Genomic DNA, 6236 nt, shown 5'->3' on the forward strand with positions numbered 1-6236 from the left:
GGACTGAAGGAGTCTGATAGTGTTCGGCTCCTAGCTTTTTACCTTGTTTACGACAGGAATAATTGAAAGCTGTGCTTCAAAGGCGAGGAAGAAGTTGGTCACTGTCTGCGCTTGAATACCCTTAAGAGGGGAAAAAAATATATATATACATATATACAAATACTGAAACATCTAAATGCATTAGAACATCAAACCTGGTGAAGCGGTAAATGACTTGTCCTCCAGGGATACAGGCTACTGTCATTCAGTAATTATTTAATAGGTATTTTACATTTTATGTGATCACCACGCTAGAATGTAAATGATGAAAACACAACACAACTCCTCACCATATGAAGATATTTTGTGTTTTAGGCTATGTGCCCACGATGCAGAAATGAAGCAGAAAATTTCTGCAGCATTTCTGCATCTCCCTGGCAGAAAAAAACGCATGCAGATTGTACATGCAGATTGTGCATGCGTTTTTCCTGCAGAATACATGCGGATCCACATGCGGATTCACATGCATTTCCGCATGCAGATTGACAAGCACTTTCCAGGCGATTAGCATCACTTGGAAAGTGCTTGACAACTAGGTCACACTGTATAAATCCATGGAAACAGCATGGATTTATACAGTGTGAACCGCAAAAATTAAAACAAATAAAGCTATACTCACCCCCGAGGCCCCGGCGTGGCTGCAGCGCTGCTTCCTGGCTGGTTCCCGGCTGCCGGCATATCGCGAGACAGAGCGGTGAAGGACCTGCGGTCACATGACTGTGACGTCACCGAAGGTCCTTCAGCGCTGCTGGCATTCAGAGAGAAGACGCCGGACAGGTGAATATAAACTTTATTTGTTATTTTATTCTTTTTTTTACAGGTACAATGGTACCCAGGTCTGGATCAGAGTCTCCTCTCCTCCAGAACTGGGTACCATCCGCACTTAGAGACGCATAGAAGCCGCTTGTAAAAATGTACAGTCGCGGTTTCTGTGCGTCTCAATGCAAGTCAATGGCGGGAATTCCGCTGCACTTCCGCAAAATTAAATGACATGCTGCGGATTTTTGTACGCAGCATAAACGCTGCGGAAAAATCCGCAGCATGTGCATAGAACATGCGGAATCCCCTTGGGGACCATGGGGGACGGATTACCTAGCGTTTTACAAGCGTTTCCGCTGCGGAAATTCCGCAGCATAAACGCTTGAAAAATGCTACGTGGGCACACAGCCTTATAGAACAGCATTTCTGTGGAATAACACGACTGATTTACTGTGTATGCACCATAGCCTTCATTTGATGTCACTTACTGTCACCTGTCACCTTGCCCCAACTCTGCAATCCCCAATATCAGTCCATGACCTCAATGGGGTCACTATAAAATTCTAAAGAGGACTGGTCATGTCTCTATTAGAAAATAGATAAACTTAGGATAGAAACAATATGAGCATATACCCTGCTATAAGTAAGTAAAAAGCAATAGTGAATATATATAATATAGGGTACTTAGTAAACATGGTTTTTGATTTAAAAAAAGCCATCCCACCCACACCAAGGTGTACCCAGTCAGTTATGTGAAATATATAATAAAATACACTTTAGTACAATATTAGTGTTTTGTCCCTTTAAATCTGCTGCTACTTCTGTCACCATGGTAACTGCATTCATACTCAGCCAATAGGATTGCTCGGTTTGAATTTGGAAAAAAAAAAAAAAAGTCCTATATCGTCAGTTTGTTCCTTCTCATCTGAGTGTGAAGACAGACACCTGCGATCAGCGAGAGATTATAGGTATAAGACGTGATATAATATAACGGACGGAGCCACATCCCATCACACGCACTCAGCGACCACAACTGACAGGAATCAGCACATTTACCAGACAATAAGTTATTATTCCCCAACACATAATACGCTGAGACACCAGTGGGGGGCGCCGCACTCGTTACATCTCCCATCTGGATGGATCCAGCGACGAGATCCTGATATTTCCCCCCAGCTCCGCTCCTCCATAGGGAATGGCCCAGATGCACGCAGAACAGACCGAAGTGTAATACTGCTAGAACTCTGCATGATATCACATCCTCCATATATACCACATAATAAAGGGGTGCTCCCACTGGGACAGGTCATCACCTATCCAGAGATCAGTGATAACTTGTTCCAACTAGACATCCCCTTTAATGGAAGAGATCACATCTCTAACAGTCAATACGCTATTCATTCCCAATCTTCCCTGGCCCCAGTAATGCCCCTGAGTATATCGCCAATATGAGCCAATCATCAAACCCTCTGCTGACTGTTCCCGATGTTTTATAGAGTTTGGAGACGTTGCTACAAGAGAAGATATCAGCGGACACCATGGGGGTGGAGTATTCTGCCAGCGATGGAGCAGGTAGTATCCACCAGTCTGTGATATCTGACCTTCCTCCATATTCTGCTCTTACATGCGTTTCTTCAGCTTTACCCCTTCCCGACATAACCAATTTATGTTTTTTTTCTGTTTTTTCCTCCGCTTTTTCCAACTTTTCTAACTTTTTGATATCTGTCCACATAGTGTGAGGTCTTGTTATTTTGTAGGATGAGCTGTCCTTATAAATGACACCATTCATTTACCACATAGTGCTAGAAAACAGGAAAAACATTTCAAGTGCAGTAAAAGTGCGAAAAAAAAAGCCTGACATTGTTTTTCTGGGAACGGTTTTAACGGCGCACATTGTGTGGTAAAAATGACCTGGTAATAGGATCCTACTCCTCAGTGTGATTACAGCAAGACCAAACTTCTCCAATAGTTTTGGCAAAAGAAAAGAACTTTTTTTTGATGCTGTCACCATTTTTTCTGAGACCCGAAACATTTTCAGTTTCCGGGTTGATGGAGCTGTGTGGTGGCTTATTTTTTGAAGGGCAAGAGGACTTTATTGATAACATTTTGGGACACATATGTCATGGTCATCGCTTCTTACAGGATTTTCTGCAGTATTGAGGCGAACGAAAAAATGCAATTTTGTCTTTTTGAATTTTTTTCTGTGTTCACTGATCGTTTTTTTTTTTTTATATTTTGATAGATTGTATTTCTCTGAAAGAGACCAAACCACAAAATGTGTATATTTTTATTATCTTTATTTTTAGTGGGAGGTGAGTTGAACGTGTGGGGTTTTAATAAATATATATATACTTTTTTTCACTGTATTTGTATACATCATCTGATTGCTTGTGCTATATACAGCGATACCACAGTAATGCTCCATATAGCAAAACCACGGTCTTCTTTACAGCCCAAATGAAGCTTTATGATGACAGGCACGGAGGCTTCAGCAGACCCCCGGATGTCATAGCAGTCCATCGGCGCCCTATGATCGCGTCACAGGAGCGCCGGTGGGCGTATGGAACGACGCGTCCCAATGCTGGCGCGCTGTTAATGCTGCTGTTAGAGATTGACAGCAGCACTGAACAGGTTAACAGTGGTGGGCAGATCTTCGCTCCACTCGCAGCTGTTAGAGGCAGGTCCTGGTTGTTTGTCACAGCCATTATCTGCCATGTACGGGGCGAGCTGACCCTGCTCCATACACCCGCTACTGACTTATACCATACATGTACGGCAGATGTTGGTAAGGAGTTAAAGCGGTTGTCCAGCTTTGGGGCCATTTTTTTTACTTTAATGCAAGTATTTGGGGCTAAAATCGATTTCTGTAATTGAGTTTCATTAAAAATGTTGCCTTCTGTAGCATCTGTGCTGCACTGTCTATTGCTGGCTGCAAAATTAGCTAACTGAGAATCTATCAGTGAGCTCCTTAGTCTTAAGGGAGAGTTTGTAGATCTTTAATCTGTTTTTTTTCCTGAGTGCCTATTAGCTGATCTATGCCCAAAGAAAACACAAAACTTGAATGTGCAGGGAAACAATAAGTCTGTAATAGTCGGTGTAAAACACTTAATGAAACCTAAATGTAAAAAATTACTTTTAGTAGTAAATACATGACATGAGAAAATATACACTGCTCAAAAAAATAAAGGGAACACTTAAACAACAGAATATAACTCCAAGTAAATCAAACTTCTGTGAAATCAAACTGTCCACTTAGGAAGCAACACTGATTGACAATCAATTTCACATGCTGTTGTGCAAATGGAAGACAATAGATGGAAATTATTGGCAATTATCAAGACACACTCAATAAAGGAGTGGTTCTGCAGGTGGAGACCACAGACCACATCTCAGTACCAATTCTTTCTGGCTGATGTTTTGGTCACTTTTGAATGTTGGTTGTGCTTTCACACTCGTGGTAGCATGAGACGGACTCTACAACCCACAGAAGTTGCTCAGGTAGTGCAGCTCATCCAGGATGGCACATCATTGCGAGCTGTGGCAAGAAGGTTTGCTGCGTCTGTCAGCGTAGTGTCCAGAGGCTGGAGGCGCTACCAGGAGACAGGCCAGTACACCAGGAGACGTGGGGGGGGGCCATAGCAGGGCAACAACCCAGCAGCAGGACCCCTACCTCTGCCTTTGTGCAAGGAGGAACAGGAGGAGCACTTCCAGAGCCATGCAAAATGACCTCCAGCAGGCCACAAATGTGCATGTGTCTGCATAAACGGTTAGAAACCGACTCCATGAGAGTGGGATGAGGGCCAGACGTCCACAGATGGGGGTTGTGCCCAATGCCAGACCTCATGTGGCTGGAGTATGTCAGCAGTTCCTGCAAGATGAAGGCATTGAAGCTATGGACTAGCCCGCCCGTTCCCCAGACCTGAATCCCATTGAGCACATCTGGGACATCATGTCTCACTCCATCCACCAACGTCACGTAGCACCACAGACTGTCCAGGTGTTGGTGGATGCTTTAGTCCAGGTCTGGGAGGAGATCCCACAGGAGACCATCCGCAACCTCATCAGGAGCATGTCCAGGCGTTGTAGGGAGGTTATACAGGCACGTGGAGGCCACACACAATACTGAGCCTCATTTTGACTTGTTTTAAGGACATTACATCAAAGTTGGATCAGCCTGTAGTGTGTTTTTCCACTTTAATTTTGGGGGTGACTCCGAATCCAGGCCTCCATTGGTTAATAAATTTGATTTCCATTGATGATTTTTGTGTGATTTTGTTGTCAACACATTCAACTTTGTACAGAACAAAGTATTCAATGAGAATATTTCATTCATTCAGATCTAGGATGTGTTATTTGAGTGTTCCCTTTATTTTTTTGAGCAGTGTGTATATATAATATAAATAATTACTGCAGCTTTAATGCTATTTATTACGTCTCAGGAGGAGGACGGAAGAGGAAGAGGACGGAAGAGGCGGAGGACGGAAGAGATGGAGGACGGAAGAGGCGGAGGACGGAAGAGGAGGAGGACAGAAGAGGAGGAGGACGAAAAAGGAGGAGGACGGAAGAGGAGGAGGATGGAAGAGAAGGAGGACGGAAGAGGCGGAGGACGGAAGAGGCGAAGGATGGAAGAGGCAGAGGACAGAAGAGGCGGAGGACGGAAGAGGCGGAGGACGGAAGAGAAGGAGGACGGAAGAGGAGGAGGACGGAAGATGAGGAGGACCGAAGAGGAGGAGGACGTAAGAGGAAGAGGACGGAAGAGGACGAAAGAGGCGGAGGACAGAAAAGGCGGAGGACGGAAGAGGCGGAGGACAGAAGAGGCGGAGGACGGAAGAGGCGGAGGACAGAAGAGGAGGAGGACGGAAGAGAAGGAGGACGGAAGAGGAGGAGGACAGAAGAGGAGGAGGACAGAAGAGGAGAAGGACGGAAGAGGAAGAGGACGGAAGAGGAGGAGGACGAAAGTGGAGGAGGATGGAAGAGGAGGAGGACAGAATAGGAGGAGGAGGACAGAACTGCACTTTAAGATCCCTAGGGGGAAAGGGATGGTAGTAATATAGTGGTAGTATATCCGTATTAGTGTAATATGAGTAATAATACTAGTGATAATAGTAAGAAAGTAATAAAATAACAGTAGTAATAGTAGTAGGTAGAATAGCAGTGTGATCCAGGGTCCTAGGACTGATCGCCTTTTCTCGGGGTCAAGAAGGAATTTTTCCCCTGTGACACAAATTGGCTGAAGGTGTCCTGGGGTTTTTGCCTTCTTCTGGATCAACACTGTAGGTATAGGGCAGTATTAGTAGTGATAGGAAAGAAGAATAATACTGTAATAAGATAGCACAATGTAATAATAACCATATCAAATAGATTTATAAAAACAAATTAAAATAACTCCAGTAGTACAATAATTAGTGTAATATTATATAACTTGTAATAACATTAAT

This window comes from Phyllobates terribilis, unplaced genomic scaffold, assembly GCF_046119375.1.
Source record: "Phyllobates terribilis strain yellow unplaced genomic scaffold, ASM4611937v1 Scaffold_310__1_contigs__length_2243716, whole genome shotgun sequence".
Taxonomy (NCBI): Eukaryota; Metazoa; Chordata; class Amphibia; order Anura; family Dendrobatidae; genus Phyllobates; species Phyllobates terribilis.